Raw genomic sequence first — 18,102 nt, forward strand, 5'->3', positions numbered from 1 at the left:
AGTAGCAGTGTGTGGTACACTGAGGCGGCAGACCTTGCCGATGAAGGAATTCATCGGGTCAATTCGGTACATACAACCGGCTGCCATGGGATTGAGTATAGTTCGTCACCGCTTGGTGTTGTAGTGACGCCATTCTGCCTTGTACTTCTCTAATACATCCGCCAGCGCGTATACTGCACCTTCTCTATAAAGAGTGCGGACATTCCAGGTGCAGATCCGCAAATCATGGTCCTTTTTTCATAGTAGTTCTATGTTTTCCGTGGGCGGGTTAATGGCCCATCGCCCCAACCGCATGGGTTTTGTGGGATTGCATGTATCCTTCGTTGTGGCGAGCCGCTTGCTCCAAGATCCAACGCTCGCCGCCAGCCGCCCCTAGCCTGGGAACAGACGCGGATGTTGGCCATTGGTTATTTAAAGGCGCCAATAACTCGCCTTGTCATCTCGAGTATCATTGCACTCAGTATTTAATTAAGAGCCAGTGCCACCTGACTCCTCACTGAGACTCTCCAAAGTTCCAGCCTGTGTGGTGCTCATAGTCATCCCGTATCGGCCGAGGACTACAAGCTTACTTATGTAAAATCGGTGCTGCAAGTGATAGCGTGTGTAGGACATATGGAGAAGATGATGAGACGTTGGAGCATTTCCTACGTCATTGCCCGGATTTCGCTGCTAACAGACATCGGCATTTGGGTGAGAACACAATACCAGACATAAACCAATTAAGGGGCGTGGTATGGAAAACAATTAGGGATTTTGTAAGTAGCACGGAATTCCTGACTTAAATTTTCTCTTTCGAGGTTACTTTTTAGTATTTAGAACATCTCTAAGGGAAATGTGTAGTCAATTGCCCCAAATATACCGGTCCTAAACTGGAGAATTTGTTACCTGTCACAGAACATATCCAAATATATTTGCTTACTAATGTTATCTCCATTAAAAATACTTGTAAAGTATATTCGTCCTTTTCGAACTGCCGCAGTATCTATCCTACGGTGTTAGAATGATGGCGATTCGTCACCTCGAGCGACAAACCCTTATAAAAGCGATAGGTTTTATCCATCTAGGGGACGAGAACTGGGACCGGTCCCTATCACCAGATTACCTACCCCGTGACAGGCTTGGGACCTCTCCCATTTCCCGTACGGGCACAACAAAACAATTACTTGCTAAGGTGTATGTCCACAGTGGCATCGAGCATCCTCTTTTCAATCTCTCGTAGTCAGCCAACAAATTTTTCCTAGTTTTACCTACATTCCAAATTTCAAACCTGTAGCTCCATCTATAAAGAAAGTACCAATTTTGGTACCAAATTTTAACAAAATCATTTAGACATCTAACATATTTTGCCTACTTGTACCTACATGCCGAATTTTAGACCTATAGCTCAATCTGTAAAGAAAGTACCAAATGGTACCAATTTTGGTACCAAAATTTGTCACCCATTACATATTTTTTAGTTGTACCTACATGCCAAATTTTAGACCTCCAACTTATTCTCAAACATCTTCTCCCATTACCAGTACTATTTTTCTATTGCTTTTTTTCATCCTCATAATTTTGTAGCAAAGGTCTTTTAAGACTAATTTCTAAATTCGTAAATTGTTGGTATTTTTTTAGTACCTAAATGTAAAAATTTCCAAAAACTCTTCTAATCATCCAATTAAATTTGCCATGGTGTACTTATGTTTCAAAATTCAGAGCTCTATCTCAATTTATAAAGAAAGTACCAAATAGTACCAATTGCAGCACTAAACGTACTATTTCTCCCACTTCCAGTACTATTTTCGAAGATTGTTTTCACTAAATTTTATTTTTTTCAAGAGGTTTTTAATTTGTGCCCAAAATCATTTTCCCAGCACTTTCCGATCACACTGCACAAACATGCACCACTTCGTACTATATTGGTACTATTTAGTACCTTAACGAACGAATATCGCCAAACCCAATCTCATTCCACGTCTACGACCTAAGACCAACATTCGTGCAAAATTTCATAATTCTAGCTCTAAATCTAAATCATGCATGGCTTTTATACATATATAGAAGAAGAGAATATTAAAATTAACGTGCATTGGATCATTTTGAGCTCGAATTGAGGCATGTTTTCTGCCCTATCTGCCGCATCTTTTGGAGCCGATAAGCAGGCATGTTAAAACAACAATTACGACTAATGGTGGATTAACTTTTTAACGATGTATATTTATATGCCTGCATGTTAAATATTATATTATATTATTATAAAGGGTGATTTTTTTGAGGTTAGGATTTTCATGCATTAGTATTTGACAGATCACGTTGGATTTCAGACATGGTGTCAAAGAGAAAGATGCTCAGTATGCTTTGACATTTCATCATGAATAGACTTACTAACGAGCAACGCTTGCAAATCATTGAATTTTATTACCAAAATCAGTGTTCGGTTCGAAATGTGTTCATTCACCGTAACGTTGCGTCCAACAGCATCTTTGAAAAAATACGGTCCAATGATTCCACCAGCGTACAAACCACACCAAACAGTGCATTTTACGGGATGCATGGGCAGTTCTTGAACGGCTTCTGGTTGCTCTTCACTCCAAATGCGGCAATTTTGCTTATTTACGTAGCCATTCAACCAGAAATGAGCCTCATCGCTGAACAAAATTTGTCGATAAAATAAAATTTGTCGATAGGGCCCATTCACTGAAAATGATTTGCAAGCGTTGCTCTTTAGTAAGTCTATTCATGATGAAATGTCAAAGCATACTGAGCATCTTTCTCTTTGACACCATGTCTGAAATCCCACGTGATCTGTCAAATACTAATGCATGAAAATCCTAACCTCAAAAAAATCACCCTTTATTTATAAACACAATATTCCAAGACATGGGAGTGATTTTAGTAGTTTTGTTGCTCAGAGCGTACATCAGCAGATTTACAATACACAAACGACAGGCGACCACACAGATAATTCGAGACCCAGCGTTTGAAGTCTGGTTGAAGGGAAGTTTTGGCAATGTCCTCTAATAGTTTGGCATGGCTGACAGTGTCGAATGCTTTCGAGAGGTCGGGTCCCGCGAGGACCGTCGTATGACATGGCCTGGGCTGATTGAAGCCACAACAAATGTGTACGGTGATAGCATGCAAAGCAATTGTTGTGCTAGACGTTCGAAGAATGGATATTCTCCAACGAGGCTCGGGCGGAGTAGTCCCTCAAGCGCCTTGGCTATTGGTTAGACAAGCGAGATCGGTGTGTACGACTCACCCTTACTCGGGTCCTTTCCAGGCTTCAGTGGCGAGATCATTCTGCCCAAGGCGGACTTAAAAAGATTGTCTCACGCGAACAGCTGCTTACAGCCAGCCAGGTTTGAAGGTAATAAGATGATACATTTTTGTTTGCATTCTCTTTGTTGTTATCTTATTTCTCGCATATTCTGTGCCCATGTACGAACACATATACACACGTTCACACAAATTTCTTTGTGTGTGTTGATTAAACGTCGATCAGCTTGATGACAACATGGCGGATTGCACCATATGATTTGTGGTTGCTGTACAAATGAGACCACCTTTAATTGTTTCGCCATGCATTCTGCCCATCTTCCAGACATCGAGTCCTTTAGAGTGTTCAATGTCAGGTTGTATGGTACTCGACTCCAGGCAGATCCACCATAGACTAGATATTCACACTGCGCCAAATTGTGGAAGACCCGAGGAGAAGAAATCAATTCATTGACTACAAAACTGCGTTCGACAGCCCTATGCGTTCAAAGGTATTTGAAGTCATGTTTGAGTTCGGTATCCCTGCAAAATTAATAATAACCAGGATGACACTTGCTGATACATGTTCCTCAGTAATAATAGGAAATAATCTTTACGAAAAAACGGGTGCCGCTCATCACAACATAGTCTGCAAACAAAAGATTTTTCCACTAATTTAAGTGCAAATGAGTAGTTAATTTTTGCAATCTTAGTTTTCAAGTCATTATTATAATATATTTTTTATATTAAACATAAGGAGGAGTTCATTGTAATTTGTTTAAATTGGACACTGCGTGGCTTCAAGTTGCATTATATGAATAAAATGAAAAAAAAAAATGCTTCAATGGGTGCACTCAATCAGGTAAGTCTTCAACAAGTAAAAAGGCGTTAAGGCGAATATATATGTAAACTACCTCTCGTCATAATCCGGTCAATGGATCAAATTCGGCACGGACATTGATTGGTCTAATAAGTACAAGACATTGTTCAATTTTGTAGACGAAAATATTGGTATTTTTGGTAGCTATATCCAAATATAGACCGATCTGACCCATATACGGCAGGGATGTCGAAAAGCCTAACATAAGTCGTTGCGACAAATTTCAGCGAAATCGGATTGTAAAAGTACCTTTTATGGGGCCAAGACTTTAAATCGAGAGATCGGTCTATATGGTAGTCATATCCAAATCTGAACCGAACTGGGCGAAATCGAAGGGTCCAACATAAGACACAGTCCCAAATTTCGGCGAAATCGGACAATAAATGCGTCTTTTATGAGCCCAAGACCTTAAATCGAGAAATCAGTCTGTATGGCAGCTATATAAAAATTTGGACCGATCTGAGCCAAATTGCAGAAGGATGTCGAAGGGCCTAACACAACTCACTGCCCATTATTAAGGCAAAATCGGACAATAAATGCGCCTTTTTATGGTCCCAAGACCTTAAATCGAGAGATCGGTCTACATGGCAGCTTTATTCAAATCTGGACCGATCTGGGCCAAATTGTAGAAAGATGTCGAAGAGCCAAACACAACTCACTGTCCCATATTTCGGGGGAATCGGACAATAAATGCGCCTTTTATGAATCCAAAACCTTTAATTGAGAGATCGGTCTATATGGCAGCTATATCCAAATCTGGACCGATCTGGGCCAAACTGCAGAAGGATGTCGAACTCAACTCACTGTCCCAAATTTCGGCAAAATCGGACAATAAATGCGTCTTTTATGGGCCCAAAGCCTTAAATCGAGAGATCGGCAGCTATATACAAATCTGGACCGATCTGGACCAAATCGAAGAAGAATGTCGGGTGGAATTTCAGCAAAATCGGTTAATAAATGTGGCTTTTATGAGCCTAAGACCTTAAATCGGCCTATATGGGGACTATATCAAGAAATAGTTCAATTTAGCCCATCTTCGAACTTAACCTGCCTGTGGACAAAAAAAAGAATCTATGCTAAGTTTCAGCCTAACATCTTAATTTTTTAAGACTGTAGCGTGACTTCAACAGACACACGAACAGACACGGCTAGGTCATCTTAGATTTTTACGAGATCAATAATATATATACTTTATAGGGTCGGAAATGGAAATAGCGATGTGTCGCAAAAGGAATGACAAAATGAATATACACTTCGGTGATGGGTATAAAATTTCTTAATTTCTTTGCTTTTTAGAGTGATTAAGAAACGGAGGGCAACAGCCGAGGCCGATTTGGTTCCAACGGGCAAAGTCGAACAAATGGGCGAACAGGTAAGATTATACCAACCACTTGTGTTCCCTTTTCTTTTCTTATATCTTTGCTTTTAATAGCTTCAACTCGTTCGTCATTTCTAAAAATACCAATGCCAATGCCAAAAATAATCGCCGCAAGGGACCATTTGTGAGATGTTTTTCATCTCACTGAAGCGGCGATTGGTGTTCTCTCTGAAGCCAACCCAATCGGTCTTCTTCTCATTGGTAAACATCCAGCGCCCAGAGGTTATGAAGTCGGGTGGTCGGTGTTGTTGTTGTAGCAATGGTCGGTCGATGGTAAGTATTATGGGAAGGTGGTCTGATTCCAAAGAAATTACGGCTTGCCAGGGTACGTCACTCTGGAGATTATGGAATACAATGGAAAAGTCTGGCGAGCTGCTGCTCCTCCTAGTAATCCCAGTGGGTACATCGTCATTTACTGTGCAATACGTGGAGCCTTGAACCTGCTCTGTCAAAGCTATGCCCCGCAGGTCATTACCTAGGAGAGAATGCAGAACCAGGTATGTGATCATGGCCAGACAGTAGGCCACTAATATCGGACCTTTAAAGAACCAAGCAGTGGTATGTACACGTTGTATAGCTCTACACATGTAGTATAGCCATACATTCCATGTATGGATGGGTCTATACTGCACGGAATGGTGCATCACGACGGCCAATCCCTCACCTCCACTCCTTAAGCGATTCTTACGTGGCACATTATATTTGTGACAACTGTGCAGGCTGCAGATGTTCGTCAGCTTTGTCTCCTGTATCGCTGCAACCAATATGTTCTTCCGACACATAAAATATACAATTTCGTCGATCTTAACTCAGAGACCATTGCAATTCAATTGCAAGAGAGATATACTGGCCCGGCAATATTAGGCCTGGGGGCAGCCCTTGCCGAAGAAGGTATCCATCGGGTCAATCCGGAACGTACAACCGACTGCCATGGGATTGACGACGATGCTTGTGACCCACAGCCCCTGGCAACATATTCAGTGCGACTGTACTCCTGTAGTGACGGAAAGCCACAACAAAATCGGAGATGCACCCACTCCATGCACCGGTTACACCTCACATACACGACCGATGATGGAGGCGGTTCTGACAAACCGAACAGATTCTGTGTTCCGGCAGGTGGACACTGCTACAGAACTGACTTTTTAAGCAGCTGGAGCGCGTGTTTGAAAGTAGAGGTCCGCAATGACTTCCAAAATCCATCCCAAGTATAGTCTGAAGCGGCTCAAAATCTGATTTGATACCTGCCATTAAAACCATTCATTAAATTCGTCTTATTGCCAAATTTTGCATTTCATTTATTTTTCAGCACACTGTAAAGCCTTCAAACTTATTCAGCAATTTTGCTGTGAATACATTGGCTTTAATTTAATACGTAGATTTTATTTAAGGCATCTATGGTGGAAGGCATAAAAGATTCAGCCTGACCAAACTTAACTCTTTGATATGCTTGTTTTCTTTAAAACCGACCCTTAACTCTGGACTTTAAAGGGTCCAATTTCCAAATGAAAAATAACATTTTCAAATCTTGAATACCAGAAACACATTTTTTTGAGAAAGTATGTTTTATTATAACTCATTTGATAATGTTTACTATAAATTAAGTAGAAACTGCACAAATTTGTATTTTAAAATGAGGCTTACATACAGAAACAAGTAAAAGCGTGCTAAGTTCGGCCGGGCCGAATCTTATATACCCTCCACCATGGATCGCATTTGTCGAGTTCTTTTCCCAGCATCTCTTCTTAGGCAAAACAGGATATAAGAAAAGATTTGCTCTGCTATTAGAGCGATATCAAGATATGGTCCGGTTTGGACCACAATTAAATTATATGTTGGAGACCTGTGTAAAATGTCAGCCAATTCGAATAAGAATTGCGCCCTTTGGGGGCTCAAGAAGTAAAATAGAGAAATCGATTTATATGGGAGCTGTATCGGGCTATAGACCGATTCAGACCATAATAAACACATATGTTGACGGTCACAAGAGAGTCAGTCGTACAAAATTTCATTCAAATCGGATAAGAATTGAAGTCTCAAGAAGTCAAGATCCCAGATCGGTTTATATGACAGCTATATCAGGTTATGAACCGATTTGAACCATACTTGGCATAGTTGTTGGATATCATAACAAAACACGTCGTACCAAAATTCATTCAAATCGGACAAGAATTGCGCCCTCTAGATGCTCAAGAAGTCAAGACCCAAGATCGGTTGATATGAAAGCTATATCAGGTTATGGACCGATTTGAACCATTCTTGGCACAGATGTTGGATATCATGACAAAACACGTCGTGCGAAATTTCATTCCAATCGGATAAGAATTGCGCACTCTAGAGGCTCAAGAAGTCAAGACCCAAGATCGGTTTATATGGCAGCTATATCAGGTTATGAACCGATTTGAACCATACTTGGCACAGTTGTTGGATATCATAACGAAACACGTCGTGCAAAATTTCATTCCAATCGGACAAGAATTGCACACTCTAGAGGCTAAAGAAGTCAAGACCCAAGATCGGTTTATATGGCAGCTATATCAGGTTATGGACCGATTTGAACCATACTTGGCACAGTTGTTGGATATCATATCATAAGAAAACACGTCGTGCAAAATTTCATTCCAATCGGATAAGAATTGCGCACTCTAGAGGCTCAAGAAGTCAAGACCCAAGATCGGTTTATATGGCAGCTATATCAAAACATGGACCGATATGGCCCATTTACAACACCAACCGACCTACACTAATAAGAAGTATTTGTGCAAAATTTCAAGCGGCTAGCTTTACTCCTTCGGAAGTTAGCGTGCTTTCGACAGACAGACGGACGGACGGACGGACATGGCTAGATCGACATAAAATGTCGCGACGATCAAGAATATATATACTTTATGAGGTCTCAGACGAATATTTCGAGTAGTTACAAACAGAATGACGAAATTAGTATACCCCCATCTTATGGTGGAGGGTATAAAAAAAACAAAGAACCAATGGAAAGAGAAAACAAAAGAATGAAGTATAACACTTTCGAAACTAGTAAGAACCAAAAATATACCTATGTAGTATAAAGAATGTAAATAAAAAAAAGGATATAAGAAAAGATTTGCTCTGCTATTATTATATTATTACATGTTGGAGGCCTGTGTAAAATGTCAGCCAATTCGAATAAGAATTGCGCCCTTTGGGGGCTCAAGAAGTAAAATTGAGAGATCGATTTATATGGGAGCTGTATCGGGCTATAGACCGATTCAGATCATAATAAACACGTATGTTGATGGTCATGAGAGGATCCGTCGTACAAAATTGCAGGCAAATCGGATAATAATTGCGACCTCTAGAGGCTCAAGAAGTCAAGATCCCAGATCGGTTTATATGACAGCTATATCAGGTTATGAACCGATTTGAACCTTATTTGACACAGTTGGTGAAAGTAAGAGTAGAATACGTCTTGCAAAATTTCAACCAAATCGGATAAGAATTGCGCACTCTAGAGGCTCAAGAAGTCAAGACCCAAGATCGGTTGATATGGCAGCTATATCAGGTTATGGACCGATTTGAACCATACTTAGCACAGTTGTTAGATATCATAATAAAACACGTCGTGCAAAATTTCATTCCAATCGGATAAGAATTGCGCACTCTAGAGGCTCAAGAAGTCAAGACCCAAGATCGGTTTATATAGCAGCTATATCAGGTTATGGACCGATTTGAACCATGCTTATCAAAGTTGTTGGATATCATAACAAAACACGTCGTGCAAAATTTCATTCCAATCGGATAAGAATTGCGCACTCTAGAGGCTCAAGAAGTCAAGACCCAAGATCGGTTGATATGGCAGCTATATCAAAACATGGACCGATATGGCCCATTTACAATACCAACCGACCTACACTAATAAGAAGTATTTGTGCAAAATTTCGTTAGCGTGCTTTCGACAGACAGACGGACGGACATGGCTAGATCGACATAAAATGTCGCGACGATCAAGAATATACATACTTTATGAGGTCTCAGACGAATATTTCGAGTAGTTACAAACAGAATGACGAAATTAGTTTACCCCCCATCTTATGGTGGAGGGTATAAAAATAAGAAACAAATTTAAGTCCAAAGAAATATAAAATGACAATAACTAGTTGGTAAACGGATAGCGTTTTTACTTACATGAAATTTTGTTATACTAAACAAACTTAACGTGAATTGTATGTCGGTATAAGTATTTAATTCCAAATTTTATGGAAATATCTTAAAAATCTTTATGCACTGAGCGATTTCTTAAAAACAAACTTAAACATATTGAGCGAAATTTATTTGTTTGTTTTTTAAATAATTTCCATTTTTCTTTCGTTTTTTCTAAAGTCAAAAAGGATTTTCGTCGCATTTTAAGATGCATATAAAGCGCAAGAGATTTAAAAAAAATGATATATAACACAAAAAACAAAAACGAAAAACAAAAAACAAAATATTGAAACCATCATTCCCTTTTGACAGTCCATCTTTTTTTGATGACGTAGTTTTATGCTATAAGTCGAGCTATTCGATATTTATCTTCAGTTCAATATATTTTCTTGGCATTCAAATATTGCATAACAGATATTTGTTTTTTTTTTGTACAAACGTATAATCTCCGGCTGCAGACAATTTTTGATTTGTTTTTTGAACTACCTCTTATTGTTAGGTTAGGTCCGGTTAGGGTGAAAAGAGGATGCTGATATTACTCCACCTCATGCCACTATGGACATACACCTAAGCCAGTAATCGGCTTGTTGCGTGCTCTAAAAACAAAAAGAGTAACCTCTAAAAGGAAAATTTTAAGTTAGGAATTCCGTGCTACTTCCGAAATCCTTAATTGTTTTCAATACCACTACACTATGTTGGTTCATGTCTGGTATTGTGTCCCCACCTAAGTACCGGTATCTGTTAGACGCGAAAGCCGAGCAATGACAACGGAAATGCTCCAACGTCTCATCATCTTCCCCGCATGCCCTACACATGCGATCACTTGCCGCACCAATTTTACATAAGTGAGCTCGTAGTCCTGTGTTCCGTTATGATACTTATAACTTCCTTTCAGTAATAGCTTCGTCTTCTAACGATTTGGATTCCCCCATAGGATTTTCGCCGTCATACCTACAGACATTTATTGTACTTCCCTTTTTTTATTAATATAATTGACCTATGCATCATTATTGGTAATACCTTCTTAACAGGCTTTCTTATTTTCTTAGGTTTTCCGCTGTACTGTAATCAATCAAATCTTCGTTATCAACCGGTGTATGCCAAAATTGGGGAAAGAGTAGAGGTATTATGTGCAGAATAGGAACACTACGTCTTAAAAATGGTATATGATCATCCTCAATATGTGATGATCTCAAAGCATTGGGGTGTAAATAACGATTTGGCTCCATCATACCAGAGTCGGATACACGATCTTCAATATTTAAGATGCGGCTATACCATGATTCAGTTTTGTTTAAAAAATTATAGAATTTGGGATCTGGAGCTCCAAGTAGATCCAGCAGCATTAACATATAAATTTTTGGTAGTAACTCCATTTATTGAGTCTTTGGGACGCCATTCGTTAAAAGCCTCTTCTCCGTCAAAGAATATGAACATTAATCTTAACTCGGAGTTTCTGTACGGTTCTAACTGTTGCTGTAACACCTTAGCCATGTTCAACATCATGGCACAAGAGAGCGCCGATTCTGTTGCAGACAAAAATTCCACATCGCCCATGTATTTACTATCATAGTGGGAAGCTATGGCCAAATAACGTTCACCTTTTGTATTTAATTTAGCAATAATATTATGCAAGTGGAGATTACCCAGAATATGTACCGAGTCATGGAAACTATTTAGCTTCACTGACCACCCCAAGTGGTCCCCTCTACAGATTTGACAATAAATTTACGCACCTTAGAATGACCCGCGGAGCCTACTCCTCCGTTTTCTAGGAAAGATGCAAAAAAATATTATTATAACATAAATAGTGAAATCTCTTATCAGTTAAATCCTAATCCAACCTGCCTTTGGCCCACTAGAAAATCTTTGTCATTTGCTGATAAATGGATCTTTTATGGTCTTAATACCCTATATCGGACGTGGACGGTATTCAACAACAAGTAAAAAAGCGTTTGGCTACCCACCACCTCGGGTATATATGTAAACCACCTTTCATCAAAATTCGGTGAAAATTGCATACCTTGTGCCCCATAGCAGCTATATCAATACATGTTCCGATTTAGACCAAATACTAATAAGTGAAAGTAATTGTTCAATTGTATATAACAAAATATTGGTCTTTTTAGAAGTTATATCTAAAAATAAACCGATCTGAACTATATACGACACGGATGTCAAAAAGCATAATATAAATCAGTGTGTCAAATTGCAGTGCAATCGGAGTAAAAATGTGCCTTTTCTGGGGCCAAGACTTTAAATAGAGAGATCGGTCTATATGGCAGCTATATCCAAATCTTGATCGATCTAGACCAAATTGCAGAAATATGTGGAGGAGCTTAACATAACTCTTTGTCCCAAATTTCGGCAACATCGGACAATAAATGCGTTTTTTATGGCTCCAAAACCTAAAACCGGGAGATCGGTCTATATGGCAGCTATATCCAAATCTGGACCGATCTAAGCCAAATTGACGGAGAATGTTGAAATTGAAAAATTGACTCACTGTCCCAAATTTCCGCATAATCGGATAATAAATGTGGCTTTTATGGGCCTAAGACCCTAAAATGGAGGATCGGTCTATATGGCAGCTATATCCAAATCTGAACCGATCTGAGCCATATTGACAGACGATGTCGAAGGGCCTAAGACAACTTACTGCCCCCAATTTCGGCAAAATGGGTTAATAAATGTGGCTTTTATGGGCCTAAGACCCTAATTCGGAGGATAGGTCTATATGGAAGCTATATCCAAATCTGAAGAGATCTAAGCCAAATTGACGGAGAATGTTGAAGGGCCTAACACAACTCACTGTCCCAAATTTCCGCAAAATCGGATAATAAATGTGGCTTTAATGGGCCTATGACCCTAAATTGGAGGATCGGTCTATATGGCAGCTATATCCAAATCTGAACCGATCTGAGCCATATTGACGGAGGATGTCGAAGGGCCTATGACAACTCACTGCGCCAAATTTCCGCAAAATCGGATAATAAATGTGGCTTTTATGGGCCTAACACCCTAAATTGGAGGATCGGTCTATATGGCAGATATATCCAAATCTGAACCGATCTGAGCCATATTGACGGAAGATGTCGAAGGGTCTAAGACAACTCACTGTTTTAAATTTCAGCAAAATCGGACAATAAATGTGGCTTTTATTGGCCTAAGACCCTAAATCGGCGGATCGGTCAATATGGGGGCTATATCAAGATATAGTCCGATATAGCCCATCTTCGAACTTAACCGTCTTATGGACAAAACAACAGACAGACGGACGGACATGTCTAGATCGTCTTAGATTTTTACGCTGATCAAGAATATATATACTTTATAGGGTCGAAAATGGATATTGCCAAATTTCATCGAAATCGGATGAAAAATGCTCCTAACTCACTGTGCCAAATTCATCGAATTCGGGTAACAAATGGATCTTTTATGGCCTTATTACCCTATATCGGGAGAAAGGGCGGTCGGTCTAAGGGCAGCTATATCCACACTTCCCAGAAATGGTAAATGTAATTAAATACACACGGAATGGGCCAAATCAACTCTGCTTCAATACTGTTGTCTTTGTTGTGTGTTGTTGTTTGAGTTCTGCCAAAGAAAAGTGTCCGTCAGATTTCGCAATAATTTATCAGGCATTTTCGCTGTAAATGAAGTCAGTTCTACGCTTTTTTGCGAAATCCGACGGACTTTATTATTCATTATTTGTACAACAACCACAAATCATATGGTGCATCCTCCATCAAGCTGATCGACGTTTTGCCAACACACACAAAGAAATTTATGTGCTTGTGTGTATACGTTTGCGTACATGAGTAGAGAATATGCGAGATAGAAGACAAGAACAAAGAGAATGCAAACAAAAATTTGACATCTTAATACCGTCAAACCTGGCCGACTGTTCGCGCCTTGCATTATAATAAAGGGCCATAATACACACAAACAAATGGCGCGTAATATACTAAAATCCGGAGTTTCACCATACACTGGATTTTGAAAGATAGTGTCCTAGGTTTTTTGTATTTGGCCAACTGCTCCTACCTGTGAATAATATAATAACATTATTTTAAAAGGCCACTGTGACGCAGAGGCTAGAACGCCGAACGCCTGGGTTCAAATCCCGGCGTGAACATCAAAAAAATTTTCAGCGGTGGTTATTCCATGCTGGTACTATGTTTGATTTTCGTGATATTATTCGCTGATTACTTTTTTTAGATAATAAATTACAAAGCAAAATAAGTTTATGATTTCATTCAGTAGGACATTCCCTTATTACTTATCATGGCGAAACAATTAAAGGTGGTGTCATTTGTACAAGAATCACAAATCATATGATGCAAACCTCCATCTTACCATCAAGCTGATCGACGCACACAAAGAAATTTGTGTGCGGGTGTGTATACGTGTGCGTACATGAGCAGCGAATATGCGAGAAAGAAAATGATAACAAAGGGAATGCAAACAAAAATCTGACAGCTTAATACCGTCAAACCTGGCCGGCTGTTAACAATTTTTCGAGTGAGACCACTTTTTTAAATTCGCCTTGGATGACACCTTATGTTTCAATAAGCGGCGATAAGATTAACCGCTTAACTAATCGGGGATACCATTTTTCTCCGTTGGACGATAAGACATGACTTGTCTTATGTAAGTCGAATACAAATAGAGAGCGCTCTAATCGACATGTGTAGAGATGGGCGAATACTCAAAAGGTGTTTACCAGGTAAATTAGATAAATTCCCAGATATTTACCCATATATACCCAAAAGCTGGGTATTTAAAATTTTGCAGATATCTTGGGTATAAAAACATTTGCCAAACAATTATTGATGAGCCGTATTCTTTGTATACCTTCTGATCTCAAAAAATCAGAATTTAGTTATATATAGCCCCCATATATACCGATTTCCTGACTTAAGGTCTTGAGGCAATAAATCGATCATAAATCAAATCGTGCCCGAGGCAGAGGCCGAGAAAAAAATTTAATTAAATTTATTCTAAACACAAAATTGTAGTAAAGATATTTGAAATGACAAATTTCATATTTATAATATTCTACATAGACAAAATTTTGATCCCACCAGGACCACCTCTAGAGACAAAATTTCAGCGTAAAATTTTTAAAGACAAAATTTAATCACAATTTTTGGTAAAGACAAAATTTAAAAAAAAAAATCAAAAAAAAAATTGAAAAATATCTTCTTTTTATTCCAAAAAAAGTATATTTTTTTATTTATTTACAACAAAAATAAATAATTTTTGAAATATTTTATAACTATTTAACGAAGAAAGGTGAATTTAGTTACATTTACATCAAATAGCAACTGCTGGCTTATCGCTATACATTTATTTTTTTAATATAGAAACTTATTGATTGTAGTAGAAATTTATTAGTTCTGTAGGCTGTGACAGTAGTGTTGGACATAGTGAAATATTTTTTAAAACATTTTAAAATGTACTTTTTGAATTGTTGATTTTCTTCCAAACAAAATCTTTTTACAATGAAAAGATCTTACTACCCACCTTAAGCCTAGTACTGACTTCGACTTTTCACACGAACAACTGTCAAAACGCACTTTAAAAAACATGGTGACGAAGATAATGCGAACACATTCCGTACAAGTGGTACTGAGTTCTGTGAGCAAAATAGTAGCGATTAGAGCAATTTTAATTGCAAATGTAATTAAATGCTCACGAAATGGGCCGAATTAACTCTGCTGCAATACTGTTGCCTTTTTACGTGTTGTTCTTTGTTTGTGTTCTGTCAAAGAAAAGAGTCCGTCGCATTTCGCAATAGTTTAATTGGCATTTTCGCTGTGAATGAATTCAATACAAGGCCTTAAGTAAGGAAATGTATTCAAATAATATTAGTCGGCAGACTTTTATCTATGAGAGCAAGTTTTATATTACCCTTACGGTTGTGGCTAAGTCATTTTACATCAATTATTTATTTATTTCTTCTACCTAGCAAAACTTGGAAAGTACATATCGTTATTTTTGGCATGTAAAATAATGGATAACTCATTATCCTTAGATTTACTAGCTGCTAAAATATAACGAGTTATCCACAGGAATACCATCTGTGTTACCAGTAGTACAAATGTCATTACATACATCATTCGATGAAGTTCAAGACTAAGCACTTACATATATGTAATAAGAGAAAAAATCATTATTATAACCTTGAAATTGATAAATATCTCATACTCATGATTGCTGTCCATTACAAGGTTAAACTCAACGATTAGGGACTTCCATTTTATTGACGAGTCCGAAAGGCTTGTAGGAAAGCGACACCACTCCCATGTCTTAGAATATTGTGTTTATAAATATAATATGTCAAACATAAACACAAAGGCATGGCCATCTTTAATGAAAAAGAACTAAAGTTTGCTGTTTTGTTGTTTGCTAATATTGAAAGAAGAAAATATTAGAAAAAAGGTTTTCTTGGTTCCCCAAGCATAATGCAAATAAATTTTTCAAACAAGCATAATTATTATAGAAAAGCCAAAAGAGAGTTGGTCCTGATTAGTGAGAAAACAATAAACTTGTTCTGTTTATGGAATGCTTTACATAATGCTAAAGATCTAACCAATAAAGTGTTCCAACAATGCTAAAGCCAACATGTTCCAACACCTAGCAATCCGTACAAGGTACGATCTCATGTAGATCATATTTCGGATTCTTAGAATAAATATTTGTGGGTTCCGCGTCGATCTACTGAAAACAAATCTTCTAACCAGGGTAGTAGGTGTGCCAGTCTTGATAGTGCTATAGAAGATATTGAATAAACTAATCTTTACAAATTCAGAAAAAGAACATCCAAGGAAGTCCCTCACATTCTCCATATATATATCAATGAATGTTATGCCACTGTTTGTAATGGCGATATTAATATTCAGACTTGTATGAGTTAATCGTCAAAGAATTATGACGTGTACAACATAATACGACTTCCAATGTGCTGTTTATGATATTTTCTAACAACAAAATCGAACTGCGGTTGGAGGAAAATAGTAAAAAAACGTCATCAGCATAAAGAAATAGTTCACACGACCTGAAATCGAGAAAACGACAGAGGTCATCAATGTATAAAATGAACAATAATGGCCCCAGAACCGAGCCCTGAGACACGCCCGCATGTAGCGAAAGCAATGATGATCAGGTGCCTTTAAAAGCCACAAATTGAGTTCTACCACTTAAATAGGAATATAAGCCTACAAACAGTTTTAGAAAACGCACAGGTATATCATCCACGCCTTTCGATGATTTCTAGGCGGCCAATTGACAGCTCCCAAACGTGTTTATATGGCAAAGTACCCCACAAATGTCGCCAGCTTTAAGAGGGGATAACCACCGCTGAAAATTTTTCTGATGTTCCTGCCAGGATTCGAACCTAGGCGTTCAGCGTCATAGGCAGACATGCTAACCTTTGCGCTACGGTGGCCTCCTATCAGCATCTAGAGCACGATTTTGTTCAGCCCCATTATTTGAATTCAATTCAATTGTTCTTGATTTTCGCGTAGCGTTACAAAAGGTATAGATTTATTAAATGTACAAATGTTATCTTATAAGTAAATAATAAAGAATCATACAGCATGGTTCTTATTCAAACCGTCTGCCGGAAAATTGAGTTGTTATTATACTTTTTAATGATTTTATTTCAAAGAAACAGTAGTTAAACTCTTCTATTAGTTCTTTTCTATATTTTAGTGCTTCTTTCAGGAATTTGTACAAGTTTAGCCAGCTAAAAACATCTCTGCCATTTAGGAAATTAATAATTTCATTTCGGGAAAAAATATTTTGTTGATGTATCTAACGCGTATACTTTTAAGTATTGGGCAACAACCAATGAAATGTTCCAATGTTTCTGCTTCCCCAAGGTTACACAGAGAACATCTTTGCTCATCTGCAGACCTGTATTTATTGGAATTCAACCAAAGAAGATCTCCTCTAGCTTTCATTATTAAGGTTATTTGTTCTTGGCCGTAATTATCATTGCAGTAAAGTGGGCCAGCCCGGAAGTCAAGGAATTTAAAGATGCGTTTTCACTTCGCTCAGCATGTTGCATATATGTATTCAATATAGGCCTTGCTTTTTATTTCCGTCAAAAGTTTTTGTACTGCAGCCATCCAACAATTCTTATTCAATTTTACACTACACTGCTCGGCATATTATTCTCTGTTAGTTGACAAGCAAACTTCTTGAAACAGCCTAAAATTTTATCTGACAGTTTCACGGCAAGTATATGTGGTAGTCTGTGACTCTCCAGATCAAATAGTACTTTTGCCAGGTATTGTAAATACCCGGCTCGTATCCGGTATCCAAGGTAAGAACGTTATTTGGAGTGGATTCAGGTAATTTCAAAATTCTCTTCATAAAATAGCGATACAGCTTATCCACCTCGCTAAAATGGGAATTCCCC

The 18,102-nt window shown here is 38.3% G+C and overlaps 1 protein-coding gene and 1 pseudogene across 1 annotated transcript in view; both read right to left on the reverse strand.

Annotated features, from left to right (window-relative positions):
- The window catches only part of LOC106082928 (uncharacterized), a 120,586-nt gene that overhangs the window by 74,640 nt on the left and 27,844 nt on the right, over nt 1-18,102 (reverse strand). The gene's annotated exons all lie outside the window — the stretch shown is intronic.
- Nucleotides 10,709-18,056, reverse strand: LOC106094507 (glutaminyl-peptide cyclotransferase-like; annotated as a pseudogene).

The sequence above is a fragment of the Stomoxys calcitrans genome, chromosome 1 (assembly GCF_963082655.1).
Source record: "Stomoxys calcitrans chromosome 1, idStoCalc2.1, whole genome shotgun sequence".
Taxonomy (NCBI): Eukaryota; Metazoa; Arthropoda; class Insecta; order Diptera; family Muscidae; genus Stomoxys; species Stomoxys calcitrans.